Source organism: Arachis ipaensis, chromosome B8 (assembly GCF_059453495.1).
Source record: "Arachis ipaensis isolate K30076 ecotype BB chromosome B8, ASM5945349v1, whole genome shotgun sequence".
Lineage (NCBI taxonomy): Eukaryota > Viridiplantae > Streptophyta > Magnoliopsida > Fabales > Fabaceae > Arachis > Arachis ipaensis.
Window position 1 is genome coordinate 9,587,638 of NC_142443.1, and position 15,550 is coordinate 9,603,187.

At 45.3% G+C, this 15,550-nt stretch overlaps 1 non-coding gene across 1 annotated transcript; it reads left to right on the top strand.

Moving 5' to 3' along the window:
* The first annotated feature begins 12,854 nt into the window (after positions 1 to 12,854).
* Positions 12,855 to 12,926, top strand: TRNAG-GCC (transfer RNA glycine (anticodon GCC)). Its single transcript has one exon. It is a non-coding gene; the product is annotated as a tRNA-Gly (tRNA).
* The last annotated feature ends 2,624 nt before the right edge of the window (positions 12,927 to 15,550 follow it).

The following is a 15,550-nucleotide window of genomic DNA, read 5'->3' on the forward strand; positions in this document are numbered from 1 at the left end:
GAACCAGTGACGGGAAAGCCTCCCATAAGCAAAGAAGAAAGAAAAAATATCGTTGTTAAAAAAGAAGAAAAGAAGCAAGAGTTGGCACTTAGGATCTCTGAGTCCCCAGGTAACATAGTGAGGAAAGAGAATTCGACCCAAGACCAAAGAAGGCTTTCGCGCGTGTAGACGTGTAGATAAGTTCCGGCCGAGGAAGGTGGGAGGTAGCGATCTCATCCAACAATCCTCTCCTCATGTCGAGGCTTCGGACCTCTAGGAATGGGCCTTCTCGCGAGCTCAATAGCCTTTTTTAGGCCCTGTTGAGTCGGGTATAAAACCACACTACTTTTTGCTTATAGAAATTGGGCTTGTAGGATATCTCCCTGAGCGCAGCTACAATTGCTTTAGGGTAGAAGTCAAGGCCGAAACTCTTTTCTCTCTTTAGCGCTAGGCCTTCGTCATAAAGGGAATTGACTCTTATCTTATAAAGGCTAATTGAGTCAAAGAAGTGAAAGACCGACCCAAAAAAGCTAGGCTCGATGCAATTGAGTAAAAGTGGAGGGATATGCGGTCTCTTCAAGAATCAATGCCGCTTTCTAAGCCCGATTTGCTTCTTTTCTTCTAATAGAGTAGAGGAAACCCCTCTTCTTTCGTCTATTCTTTGGTTAAAGCGGCTAAATCCTATGGAGCTACGTGAAAGCTAAAAGCTAAGGTGCGTCTTTACTTTAACATTTCGAAATCTCTTTCTCTCTTGGAAAGCCTTATAGTTCTTGATTCAGTAGGACTTATCCTTCATTATGCTAGAGGCAAGAGGCCCTTATAAAGCATATGAAGGAGAAGGCTAAAGCCCTATAACAAGATAAGAAAGCCCTGACCCATGTTGTCTATTTTCGTAGGTGAATCAAGTACAACAAGTAAGGTCAGGGTAGAGGATTTTGCTCTGCTATGCAGATCCACTAGACTAGGAAAGAAGTACGCATTGCTTACTTACTGTTTCTGTTTTTTCGATCCCTAGTAGCTAATTAAGTTGCTAGTAGGGCGAGAAGGGGAAGGAAGGGAAAGGATAGCCTTTTTTCATAAAAGCTCTTCATAAAGACCTATGAGACCGCGTTTATCCTTAAGATATAGGAGGGCTACTTACTGGTGGAACACTTTGAAGGAAAGGTACAGAATCTGAGTCCTAGGCCACAACAGCACCTCTTTATCCCGAATCTTTTCTTTTTCCTCATCAGCTTTCGAGCCCCTTTCTACAAAATCTCTTGCTGTCTTTTCCCGGTTGGAATCCTTTTTTAGCCGAGTTTTGTCTTTACCTTTCTCCGCTGCCAGATAAGTTGGCTAACCGTGGCCCTACTCCTTTCATGCCTCCCCCAAAATACATCCACTCTGTAAGGAGATGAGAACTCTTGGTCTAGGAGTCAAAAAGAGGTGGAACTTCTATTCTATATATACGCTATTTCGCGCTGAGCGAGGCTGCTTTCCCTCCTTACGTTGGAGTAAGCTTCTTCTCTGATTTCATCACCTTCTCTTTTGTCAAGCAAGGAATAACCAGCCTGAGGGAAGTATTCGTTAAGCAAATCCGTACGCAAATAGGGAAAAGTAAAATAACGAGAATAGAAGCAGTCAATCGGTAGAAGGCAAGCAACTCTCGTAAGAGGTCTTCCCGGTCTAGCTTCACTAACTGTATTCACAGTTTTCCAGATCTACTTTCTCATCGGACAAATCAAGGAATCAAAATGACAATAACTACGATTGATGGAGGAGAGACATATGTAGGTTGGTACAATCGGGGGTATCACCATATTAAGCTTATTGAGTCAGGATTCAAAGAGATACCGTACAGGTCTGGCTTTTTTCGATTGTTCCTGGCCCATCGAATAGAGTAGCAATTTATTTCCCGGGAGCACATAACATTTTCTTTTTTTTTTACGCAATTAACATAGTTACCCCCACAGAGTACTTTTCAGATTCAACCTACCCTTTCTTTCTAGCTATAATAACTTCCTTTACCTCTACAACACCTTGCTGGGATTGCTTGATTGGGTTAGCATTCATAGCACGAGATGCAGTTCAGTTAAATAGATAACTCCATCTTTCCTGCCAGTCTGTCTAGCCCGTATAGAGTAATCTCCTCCTGCTTGACCGCTCTAACAGACTGACTCTTGAGTGAGTTGCCATTCGGACTTTTCAATTTTCCATTAAATGTCTGGCGTCAAGGTTTGGACCCCTAGGTTAGTTTTCTATCTTATTTATTGCATTGGATAACTTCCTGATTAGTAGCTTAACGCATTCATTTCATACTGCATGCTAGGGTGGAGATTATCTTTTTCAGAAAGCGTATGTCTTCGCTCTAAACACCGTACACGTACAGGTCTTAGTTCAGTCGCATCTCAAGCGCCTAACTCGAGATCTTCATTTGCTTACTCTCAAAAGCGCCAAATGAACTGAACTTTTCGCACCCGGCTTTACTTACATTGGCTCCATGTATGGTATGTTCGTAGGAATGCCCACATTGAATTAGCATGAATGCCGGCTCAATCAATCCCATATATAGGGTGATGTAGAGCTCCTGGAAGGTCTTTCTTCAAGCCAACCGTCAGTTCCTGAGTTGAGGGGTTTCGGAGTTAAGTCGAATATTCCAAGAGGCGCTCACCCAGGTAGCTAAAGGGGCGTAGCCCTCCTGTTGTTCCAGAGACGGGAGGATAATAAGACCACGATCCTCCTTCTTAGGCCGATCGAAGTCGAAGGGTTTCAGATTGAAGGTTGAGGCATTTCTAGGAAGACGGATTCTCAAAGGTTACACCTAGGTAGAAAGGAGATTTGACAGTAGATCTATTCCCAGTAGAAGAGATTATGATCCGAAGGAAGCAATGCCTTCTAATTGAGTCTGATCCTACTCCCTTAAGGTAGACGAAACTAATAAGAAATCCAATAACCCTGGCTTTCGCCCCTTAGATGAAATGCTAATTCTCTCCTCTTTAGGAGGTCTTACGGAGGGTCTTTACTTAACTCGACCTCTAAGCCGTAGAATAGAAAATGATCGCTACTTATGATGAAATGTCATAGAAAGTCTAATTATCTCGTCTCTTCCCCTCAGGCTCCGGTGGGAAGAGACTATTTAGTAGTTAGAATCCCATCCCGACCTGAGAAGGAGGAGCATCCTCTATCTATGGAGATAGTCAGTTGAAAGCCTCCTCTCTTACTTGTCCCCTCTCTTCTCCCGGAGTAAGAAATGCAGTTTCCGATTCAGACTCTTTTCCTGTTACACGTAAAAAGATTGATTGAATTACTCTTTCGCATTTTCGCATGTTGTTCAAGAGATAAGGCAGCAAGCCAGTAATCTTCCGATTTAGGAAAGCCGTAAAGAAGTCTTTCTTTTTAAAGGCTCTCTGCCGGGCATTACGAAGGCCAAAATCAGCCTCATTCCTCACCTCTTGTAGGCAAGGAAGAGGGAAGACTTATAGCTTGAGGAGTTAGTTAGGACTTTACTTCTTCTATTTAGAGTTACGAAAGCAGGACTTAAGTCATAGCCAGGAGATAAGTCATAGCTTACTTTTTCTCTTTGTGTGAATCAAGCCGCTAGCAAAGAATTGATTGTAGTATGATTTGTACAGTTACCGGGTAAATTGTTAACAAGGAATGCAAGAACAATAGATGAGTTCTTCCCTTATCTTCTATGCTCAGGTAAGAGAGATGACTGAGATGGGAAGAAGGGGAGTTGGAAAAGCACGGCATTAGATGAAGGATCACCTTCCTTCCTTAAGGGGATGGAGTCAGGGATAACATTCGATTAGGGCAAGCAGGTCTGTTAAAGTAAAAGCATGGAACTGATAGTCATAGGCTTGAGATGAAGAGTTCCGCCCTCAGGGAATGTAGTCTCGGGATGAATGCCCGAAAAAGCAAAGTCAAAGACAGAAGAAAGGGGCCGAGGAAGAACCTGAGATCATGGAGTTGGAATAACATTCTCATTCATCAAGAACTTAGCTTCCATAGGGAAGGCACTGTGGGAATTTGGAGCGAATCGAGCTTGGTTTGGTCGCCCTAAGCCGAAGCTTCTTATTTTCTTGCCCAGCGTTAGGAGGGTCTTTCTCCATTCCTTTCGTGAAACCTGATCTAAATTTCGTCGTAAATCGTAAATAAGGAGACCTTCGCTAAGCATGTCAACGTCCGTACGGGAGCAGATTGCCGATGGATGGAGGCGGCTGCATCTAAGAGTTTAGTTCCAGGAGACTGAACAACATGGCCTGAAACGAAGTCAACTCACTTTGCTTAACAAAGGGCAGCAGAGCAGGACTTCTTTCTCACCCTCGCCCGTCATCCAACATGGTTCGCACCAGCGTTATTTGACTCGCTTAGTCCATCGCTGCTTGGCTCTACTTCAACCACTACAACCTGACGGTTCCCTTGCAGCTAAAAGAGTGCGAGAGAACACCCTTTCTGACATCAGGATATGAAAGCAGTCAAGCAGGCAACTCGACTATTCGTCTTCACTTCCTCAAAAGTGCTAAAAAGAGCCCCTGGGCGCAGACCCATCCCCAAGGGACTAAACGCATTCAGTTATCTTTCAAAGAGCTTATTCGAGAACAACCTATTCTAAAATTGGAATTGGAAAACAGCTTCTTTTAGGTCTGCAGCGGTAATTGCAAACAGAAAGGGAGCACCGCTTACTCAAGCACTAGTACCGTCTAAGCATCCCACAGCTGATGAAGGAGTACCGGCAACTGGTTGAGCTTCTATTCTAGGATAAGATCTGCAGCTCTTGCAGTAACAGCTTAGGGTTTTCATAGCCCTATTGACCAGGAGAGTCAGCATTCCCGCAGCTTTGACTCTGTTGCAGGTATGAAGTGAGTTCCATACCATGAAAAAGATTTCAATGGGACCAGCCTTATTCAAATTCAAATAGGGGCAGCCCACCACTGGAACTTGCTTTGCTCTCGCTCCGCTTGCTCTTGCTCCCACCTGTCTTCTTCCCACTATAGTAAATTTCACTTCACCATAGCAGGAACCTCGCTAACCTTACTCTTCCTTATCCAGTGAAAGATTCATTTTTTGAGTTAGATCGAGTGCCGAGAAGAGGTGCCAATCCAGGCTAACTTCATACCCGCCTTTCCCTGCTTTGAGCTTGAACGTGGCACTAAAGCTGAGCTCATGAAAGAGACTTCAGGTTCTAAAAATCTTTCCTTTAAGGCTAGCTCATTTCCGGACTTATTACTACTTCATTCTTGCAAGCCCACACCGAGAAGAGAATTGATGCAGACCAATACTAAACACTGTAAGCTGTCCCGCCTATTTGGAATCTTCATCCCTTACCGGCTTGTTAGGCTTCGGAATCAAGTAGCGAGATATAGGTGAGAAAAGTCGAAGCAGAAAGCTCGTACTTGATTCGCTCTCTTCCCTTTGCCTGACCCTGGATATAAGAAGGATATCCCTCTCTCTAACTGATGAGCTAGGAAGATTCTCTACAGTAGGTCTTGCCTGGGTTGAACATGCAACTAAAGGGGCATAGTTATGTAAACGTAAGGCTTGCTCCAGCCTATGAAAAGAAGGATGGTCCCGGATCTCTTTTACCTACCGTTAGCTTTGCAGTACTCCCAGGGTAAGGACAGGTGGCATAGCGCAGCCCTCACCAACGTGAGTGACTGGACACCACATCTATCTCGACCAGCTCGTCCAAACCTCCTCAGCGCGACATGAATACAAACCATTTTTGGGTATTTCAGAAGAGCCAAAGGGCGCTCTCTATGAATTCCTATGGTCATGTCTTTATCCTCCTAAGGGTCTTGCAACGAGTCCGACCCGATCCATACTTAGTAGAGTGTTTACAAGGGTACCCCTAATGTGCTTGAAGAGCCGCAGAAGATCTGATTTACTCTCATCAATAGTGATGTTATGCTTTTCTTCTATTCGGAAAGTGTGGTAGTTGCCCTGGCCTGGATCTTTTTATCTTATTGTGGAGAGAGTAGGCCTTTGGTCTCTTAGTCTCATAAGTAGAAGCGCTGGCAGGTGAGATGGACTTAAAGGGTCACTCTAGAAGGGGGAGTAATTTTATCAACCCTGGACTTGACTTTGGCCAGGCCCTGGTTCCCAGGGTTCTAGTATTCCCTATTCTAAGCCTACTCAGATCAGAACTAATGGAAGGTTACCTTTAATCAGGCCTGTCACCAGATCTTACTTACCATTGTCTGGATGTCACGTAGTAGACCCGCTTCCATCTTTCTTTCATGCCCCTGGACTATTGGGCTTTAGCGGGCTCCGTCTTCCTTTCCTTCACAGTAGAGTCTCTTTTCCGCTATATCAACATAGCCAACAAAGTCATGCGCTTGGGGAGCAGTGTATAGCTGCACATCTGTTCTGGGTGGCCTGTAGGAGATTAGGGAAACGATCTGGCTGGCTCTTTCTTGCTTTGTATTTAAGGCAATCAAGAGTCTGTCTACAACGTTTTGTTGCAAGGGATTCTATCCCTTCAGACCTATCTCCTGCTGTCTCTCTAACAAGGTCAGGGCTACCGCGTATTATACCATCTTTTCATAGACGGAAGATACGGGAGGGTAATCATCTAGTTATCCAGTTGTACATGTCTTTCTTCACAGTGTCAAGGTTAATACCTTTAGCTAAGAAGATTGATAAGTCACTGTTTGACTCTATTATTACCCCTGGCCCTCTCGAATCAGTCAAAGACGTTATTTACGAAATGAAATCGTCTTTTCCTGGTCTTCTTGAGAGGTATATACCTGATCTCAAATCTATTCCTCTTAACCAAGGTCTAGAATATTCTGATTTTGCTTTCCTTACGAGATATCCTGGGGGATTTAGAACCTCTATCAAAAGGGATACGATTTCACCAGGGCCAGCTTTCTATCATGCTTACTTTATATATCTACTTTCTTACTTGGGACTTCCTGACTCATCCCCTCCCCCTCGCCAAGCCTGAAGAAAGGAGCAACTTAGATACCTCTTTGTTAACTATATTCCAGGTTTGCTAAAAGGGTCCTTGGGCCCAATCAATCTCTATACTCTTGATGCAATGGACTCCCCCACTAAACCGCTCTTTTCCACCCGATTTGAACGTTCTAGTGAGATTTTATCCCTTTTTGAAACTCAGTTGTCTATCTGATCCTTGGTCTAATTGGACCTTTCTCTATAGCTCGAATCGAATAGCTGGTCTACTGCAGCTGCAGCCATTCCATTCCTTCAGATGAGCTACGTAACTCATTAGCTCTTTAGCAACAGGAAAGGTAGAGCCTTACTGCATTCCCTCCTTCTCAGATATGTTACTGAAGATCGATAATAGTATGTACTAAAGGGATCTATCCAATACTAGAGCAATTAGAGGAGAAAGAAGAACTACCAGAGCAGGGACTGGCACAGACTAATGCCTTCGACTTCTCTTGCGCATGCATAAAACTTTGCCTCCGGCTGGATCGTATTCCCTAGCCTCCTGGCACTCCAACTTCAAACGACATGTAAGGGCTAAGGGCACTTTGCTTAAATGCCTTAATCTGAATAGTCTTCCACTCCAAGGGAAAGAGAAAGAAGAAGCAAAACCCCCGGGTTGGACCCGACCCCTAAAGAAGGAGCGTGAAGGTGCCGAAAAGAGGGCTTTTATCACGTTTGAGAGTAGTTCCCTCTTTGGCAGAAAGTGGAAAGTCTTCGAGTATCGTCGTCCTTCTCTTCATCTATCCTGAATCTGTAAATTCCATTGATTTTCTTGCAGACCCTTGGATTGTGAAAGTTTTGTATAGTTTTCAGCCTTATAGACACCAGAGCAGTAGTTTATTTAGGGGGTTAGCTCTGGAACCGCCGTAGTTCGATTAATTCGATTAAACGCCTTATACGCTCGTGGTCCTAACCCTCGGATCACTCCTTTTACAATATGTCCATCGAAGGTACATAATCTCGTACATACTAGGGGGATTTAGCTCCTTTTAAAGTCCGTAAGGCCGGGTAAATACTAGCTACATGAAAGGAAAGCTCTAACGTAGTTCCCTATAAAGTAGAACGAGGGAAACTACCACTAATAACTAGAAGGGTGGTTGTCCCTCAATCAGATAAAGGAAGGCTTCCGCTCCTATTATCTTAAAATGATGGTCAGAGATCACCTCTGCGACCTAAATCCTAAAGGGTAACCATCTTATTAGATGTAATTTTCAGGCCCCGGTTCCCAGGGTTCTAGTATTCCAGCTGCTGCCCTTCTATAAAAGAAAAGGGATTGTCTTATCCTACTTTCTTTCCTACTTGACAGGCCAATTCATCAATTGATACTGAACGAGACTTTTGTCCATCTTTTTCCTAAGATATCAATTGTACTAAATCCATTCCTTTCGCTGCTGACCATCAGAGTATATACGTTTTTTCAGTTTGGATTACTAAAAAACCAAACTGAAAGCATGGATGGCATTGAAGAGCTAGATCATAGCCGGTATCAGGCAACTCAAAGGCCAACCCAAGATCAGATGAATAAGATCGCTTCCTCTACTTTTAGGGCTGGGTGAAGGCAATGAAGGAAAGCTAAAATCGAACTAGAACGAGAGGCGACGGAGGCTGCTTTCTCAATAGGTGACGACAGGGCCAGAACGGAGGAGAACGGGATAGATGAATAGAATAGTTCCGCAAAAGCACACTCAAAGACAGGTGAGCCTTCATTAGCTGACTTGGGAATGAAAGAACTTCGCACTGACCTATCATTCCTACTCTTATGAAGGCGACAGACCTACGTGTCTTTTGAAGCTCATCTTTTTGCGTCAAACGAAGATCATTTACGTTCTAAAAAAAACTTTGAATTATTATTCAATTAAGTCAGAAACGACTCATTCATCAACAACTTTTTCAGAAAAATAGAGCTCAAAGAGACGGGGGTCCTGTCTTTTATGCATTTGGAATGGTAGCTTTGGCTTTGTACAACCAGACATCGCTGGCATAACCATAAAAAATAGCGTAATATTAAAAAAGTTTGCGTGCCTCGTCTGCCTTAGACGAGTCGTATGCTTTGTTCATTTCGTAGGCATCGAGTGCGTATACCTAAGAGTACTCATTTATGCCCACTTTGAATGAATAGGAGGGGGGGGCCTATACAGATTCATCCTGTAAGGACGCCAGCACCTTTCAGCTTTCCAGTTTACCCAATCAACGCCCTCCCCCATCTATTCCCCATCATAGCACTTGGAATGACTTCCCTAATCGAATGTGGGGCCTCCATAACGGCACTCTTGCCGAGAAAGCCCTTCCACATCAAAGGAACTTTAGCTTTCACTGACCCCACAGGCCTTTTTTGCTATCACACGAGAAAAATGCCTTATCGCCAATGATGCTAACCATACCTCACTTGTCTTAGCTGAGTTAATGGTTTAATTTAATCCTACCTGCCCAGACATGTATAAAAAACCTATTACAATCACGCCACCGGATGACCTAAAGTAAAGATCGCGTGGTTACGCCTTAGGAATCGGAGAGGCATATGAATATCTTTCCTTTATACATTAAAAAATAGAAAGTTATTCTTTATAACCGAGAGAAAGGATACCTATGAATGAATGCTATTCCGCCGGTCATCTGTCAAACCTCTCGCATTTCGGAAATGCTTTCAGGAAGGGTGCCCCTACATTGGTTTCAACTCATTCCCAGCTGCATAGTGCCATCCTACCAGCGGCATTGCAGTCGCTAAGGGCTCGCTGCCTTTCCTTTCTAGCTATCACTCTTTTTCCCCAGAAATCAAAATCATCACCTTGGCATTGAAAAAAAATGTCCCTGAGTCCATGTCGTGATAATAGAGCAAAGCCTTAATGCCGAACTTGGTAAACGAACAAAAACAACTAAGAGGTCCCTTCCCTCCTTTGCTTGCTTGGATCAGGATGTAAGGCCTAGCCTGAGATACTTCCGACGCGCAGTTCAGCTAATTCTCAAAAGGGAAACTTGCGCTTATTCATATATAAGGAGGAAGTCCTATTGACGTATAGAAAGTACTAGGCTTTCATCCTCGCGGCCTAAGGGCCGGGTCCTACTCCTCAACTGGTACACAACCCATTACGTTAGTTAAGTTAGGACTTTCTCGTCATCTGGTACCTAACTAAACCGCTTCCATTCAATACTCAATTCAATACATAGCATGCTTTCAAATCCTTCCTCAGCAGCCTCCTGGTTCGTAAGCAATTAGCGGAAGGGAGATAGAAATCCATAGAAAGGCAAAGCTCCGTATCCAACTCGGAAGTGGGAATCTTGTTCCATTTAGGGAGGTTAAATCCCGTCCAGCAGAACCATTTGCGAGGTTTGATTCTTAAACCGGATCGAGCGGGTGCCTAAGCTTGAGTCATGATCATTAGGAAGTGTAATAACTTATTCACTTGCTGCGACTTAGCCTCCTTATGAGTCGGGCACAGCTAATATCTTATTTGAGGAAGAGTCCGATCTATGATAAGAGATCTCATCATCGGATGATGTAATAGCCAGACTAAGTCTTTCCAACCAACTTCAATTGTGAGGCATCCTTCTCTTAATAGACTTTATGACCGTACTCTTAAAGCACTCGTTCTAGCAGATATGTCTTTGTCACAGCCAGTGGAATAGATAAGAATGAGATTGGACGATAGGCAGCACTCTCAGGCCACTTTCCCAAGACAATAGGCTACGGAGCGGACAGCCTCAAAAGAGGAAGCAGTCCAATCTATTCCATACGATCACTGATCGAATCGGGAATAGGGGCTTTCCCATCCAAGTAAGAAAAGGGCCATACGGGTACTAGTTTCATGGTGATTAGTTTGAACCTCCTCCCCCTCCCACCTCTATGGCAGACTGCAAGCACAGAAGCTAAGGGCACGATTGCCCGCCAAGTTCAGATAAGGGAATGCCCGAGTTTCAGAGCAGAGGTTAAGAAGCTTTCATTCTACAAGAGGAAGCATCGGGGGTGGATGGAACTATACTTTACAAAAGCTATTTAGAGCGATCCCCGTAGATTAGAGAAAACAGGGAAATTGCAAGGAAAGCGCTGGACCTTGCTACAGACATAGCAGGGGAGACTCTGACTACTAGCTGTAGGGATCCCTAGGCCTCACATTCGATTAGGGAAGGCAGTCCCGAGACTGACTATGTTACTTCGATCTGATACCTCTCGATTCAGAGAGGAAATGCGCATTTGTATCATTTTGAGTCTCCCCATCTCGATCTCTACTAATTGGATATGGGGCTGGTTGTGAAGGGAAGCTTTGTGGGAGAAAGGAGGAAAGGGTCAGGCTAGTAAAGGCTTGACTCAAACATATGGGATAGATTACGAGGAAGCCTTTGCCCCGGTAGCCAAGATGAAGTCTGTTCGTCTCCTGCTCTCTATTGCTGCGAATCGAGATTGGCCTCTGTTCCAATTAGATGTGAAAAATGCCTTCCTGAACGGGGACCTACAGGAATAAGTTTACATGAGTCCTCCACCCGGTTGTGTCAGGGGGGGAGAACAAGAGAGGTCAACTGGAGTGGAAGCCAAACGACGGGGCCGAGAATCCGTGATCGATCCGAAGAACCACTGCCAGATACGATTCTGCTCCCCCTTCGTACTACCAATGCGATTCTTGCCCGGCTTTCTTTCGGCTGGCTTAAGAAGGCTGCGGTGAGAATGAGGATCACTTCGGAACTCTAGGAAAATGGGCGTTTTAGGGCGGGATCTAAGAGTTCTCCAACGTGTTGCGGAGCCTTCGGCCGTGAGAGGGTCTTTTGGCTTCCCCTATCCATATCTGCCGTGTGAAGCTTAGCTTTAGCAGCCACGTGATGATTCAAGATTCGTGGTAGGCGTAGGAGCTGGGCGAAGCGGTAGCGAAGCTCAGGTGGTGATGCAAGTGCGCGGTGAGCGTAGTAGCCCCTCGGGCATGCTCTTTGTACAACCAAGCGAAGAGCTAGTGAGGGCCGGAATGGAATATCGTATGTAGTGTAGAATCGGATCTGAAGCTCTTTACTAGGATTGGAACAGGCGAGGAACGAGTGACCACAAGCTTCGCTTAAGCGCTCGACATGCAGTTAGCTTAAAACATGTTATGTGGCCGAGCGAAGCGCACCCGCGTGAAGCAGCCTAGCATCACTTTAGATAGGAGCAGAATGGATGACTTACAACTAGTTCTTCGGATCGATATATCGTACGACGTAATGGAGATCTTGGTCTAGGTCCGGTGGTTCGCGGAATTCGGGACCTAACGATGTTCGATTCGTCACATGAACGGGAGCAGACGATTCCCTCGTCTCTCCCTTTTTCGGGGAATGGCTGCAATCACAAGCAAGTGATTGAATGAGTGGGGGGCCCCGAAAGCACATGCGGGATAAGCAGGTCTTTCAGGAGACGGTCTAGAAAGAAAAGAGAACTCTCAACAAGCTGGAACTAATCAAGATCAATAGGAAGGCTAGAAATTCATTTTTTGACAAAGTTCATGCCCATATGGAAGGGCTTTTTTGTTGATGCATTCCTGTTGAAAAAGATACAAACACTCATGTTTCTGCTCCCGGATCCGATCCGCTTGGATTATCAATAAGGGGAGCCGTCTTAGGAAATGACTTCACTTAAAAGACAGATGCCACCCCCTTTCTTATTATTAGTAAGGAGGCGAGGGAGTAACTCGTCTGATCTTGCGGTGCACTCACTCCCGTTACGAGAATGAAATGACGCCCCAGCTCGACTCGAGACCAAGACTCCTTACAACTCGCACCAATAGCGGCCCCATTTGTCTAAGGCGGCGGAGATTGATTGAAAAGGCAGCCCAGCCCAGCCGCCCCTCCCCCCTAGCTAGCCGCCTACCTACTCGTGCTCGTAGCTCGATCGGAGGAGTGTGGTCCGGCGGAAAAACAGAAGTCGTCCGTTTCAAGTGATACGTGAATTGCTCAGTAGTGCTTCGCTGCTTGATGTTGCCCCGCTGGCGGAAATAGCTTAATGGTAGAGCATAGCCTTGCCAAGGCTGAGGTTGAGGGTTCAAGTCCCTCCTTCCGCTCTTGGCTTCGTCGTTTAGTGGTAACGAGTAGAGTAGGCATCGCCTCTCGATCCAATCCGTCTTTCCCTGGCCTCCCCAACACACACACTCTTGATACGAAAGAAACCTCCCGCCATAGAGAAGAAAGAGATCTTAAGTCTGGGTCCCCTCGATCGCCCTCCCCTTGAACCTGAACTGGTCGAGAGAGATGAACCCGCACCACATTTTATAACCTTCGAACCCAACTAGAGATGGAATTCCATCACCTAAACAACTCAATTGAGAGCTCCGTGACCGGTTCAATTCAAGGGAAGGTCCACCAAAAATGGAAAGGCCATTCCCCTCCCTATCCGTTTCTTGATCCCTCATTCCACGAATTCGTTGTTACTTTTTCATTCAAGGACTGAAAGCTTTTCGTTTTATGAAGACTCCCCACTTCTTTGTCTTATTAGCGCAGGTGTTCGTCAACGATGAAAGCCGCTGAACTTAAGACTCGAGTTGAGATAGAGGGCTAGGCCAAGGATAGGAGGGCTTTCAGGGACTGGGGAAGACGGGTGGATTATAGAGCTAGGGGCAGATCAGAGGTTTGTCCATTGGTATTGGGCATGGACGAGCCTCGACTGGGCCAGCATTGATGAAAAAAAAACTTCTCCCATCGCATCATTAACCGGTGTAGGATTCAAGATCAGATCCAGGATTCGAGTCAAATCGACCTTCCCTCTCATCTCAGGGTGAGGCAAGGTAGCTTGCTCAAATGTTCGTTGTTCAATATCTCGGCTGCTCAAGAAGTTGGACTAGCAGCTCCTCCGACCCGGAGTGGATTCTAGGGGAAGGGCGGAGCCTCACCTTGCAGTAGGCGTTGCTGGGACGGGTTCCAACTGGACTGAAGGGAGGAGGAATGAAAGACTCCGATCTTACTGGGGATTCATCACTGGCTAGGGCTTTCGAATCAAAGCATGGGCATCCGCAACTAAGAGGGAACAGTAGATCGTCGATTGAAGAGCCAGGTCAGTAAACTTCTATTGGGACTTCTATTGATTATTGATTCGACTAGTAGCAACAAACTTGTATGATGGGGCCCCATGGAGACGCAGGAGATGGATGCAGGAGCCGCCAGCCGGATCGACCAATAAATGATAAGAGGGATGGGCTCATTCGACTAATTAGTGATCCCTGGCCCTACCTAACAAAGGGATGTCCCTAAAATAAGAGGGGATTGGTTGATCGGAAAGCCCTCCATCGTACAGCAGGAGTAGGACATTCCATAGAATTCAGATCCGCTAGCTGTCACTCCTTGCCCTATTCGGTCAAGCCCTCTTCCTATTTTTTTTCATCGACAGGTAGGGTTGGTTAATTTAAAGGTTCCTTATTCTGGTTGTAAAGCGGAAGAAGAGGGAGAAAGAATGGGCACAGCCCCACCAGCAGCCCGCGTTTTCGACCCGAAAGGAAGGAATTGAAAATGAAACAAGAATCTGTGTTCACTATCTATGGAGCGGAGTGACTATCCTTAATCTCCTCTTCCCTATCTCCCCCTTGCCTTTTTTCATTTTTCTCGCCGGCAGGTAGTTTACTTGCTTACTTGTTAGAGTAAGGAGAATCCATTTCTTTTTTTTTTTTTATGATTTTTCTGTAGTTCAAGGGCACTCTTCCTAATCCGAGTTTAAGATGGAATAAGACCCAGACGTAGAGTCCCGTCGGATTTTGTCTATTTCTTTTTTATTCCCTTCAGTCCTTACCTTTAAATAAGGGATTCTTATCTTTCCCCACGAGGTCTTCAAGCCAGATGGAGTTGTGCATCTCTGTCTTGTCTTGAAAGCCCGCCCTACAGATAGGAGTTCCTATCTCTACTGCCTATCCAACCCGAAGATTCTTATTCGTGGTGGAGTGCTTCGAGTAGGATCCGACCCCATCCCAGCAGTCAAACTCCTTCCTGACCCCGCTCACCTGCCTCTGAAGCTGGAATGCCTTTCTAGAGGGGGCTACCCTACCCGAGGAATCGATAAGTTTGAAGTGGGATGTGGAATGTGATTGGGGATGGATGGTGGTTATGAAAAAAGTTCTGCATCAGATGATGAGCATGAATTCAGAAAGGCGAAAACTTTTTCTTTTATTGGCGCCCGATAGGTAATTCGATTGAGTCGAAAGCCTACCAACGCATAAAGGTTCCGATTCGAGCGAGAGCCTAAACGGGGGAGGCGAGAACATCTTGATCGAAAGCTCCACTGTTATTAATAATGAGAAATACTTTTCAAAATTCGATCAAATCGATCGAGAATCTTATCATCTGTTAGGTAGGCCAACCGACCGAGTTTTGTTGGGCTGGGCGTCCATGTCACAGAACCTTTCTTCTAGCCAAGAATCCCATTATTGATCGAATCGGGGCGGATCCAATTCAATTCATTGGCAAATGCCAAATCTACTGTTTTAACACTCAGAAAAAAACCTAGAAAAGAAGAAGAGTCACTAAGACAAGAGCTAGGTAAGCAAAAAGGAGAGGCTAGAAAAGGCGGGGCAAGGGGCTCTCCATCTCTAGGAAGATTGTGTCCAGGATCTGGTAATCTAAGTTCTGGTCGGCTCGTATTAGCCTGTGCTTTATTACAGGTAGTAATTCCCCCCGTTCCTTTAGTCTTTTCAACGGTACTTGA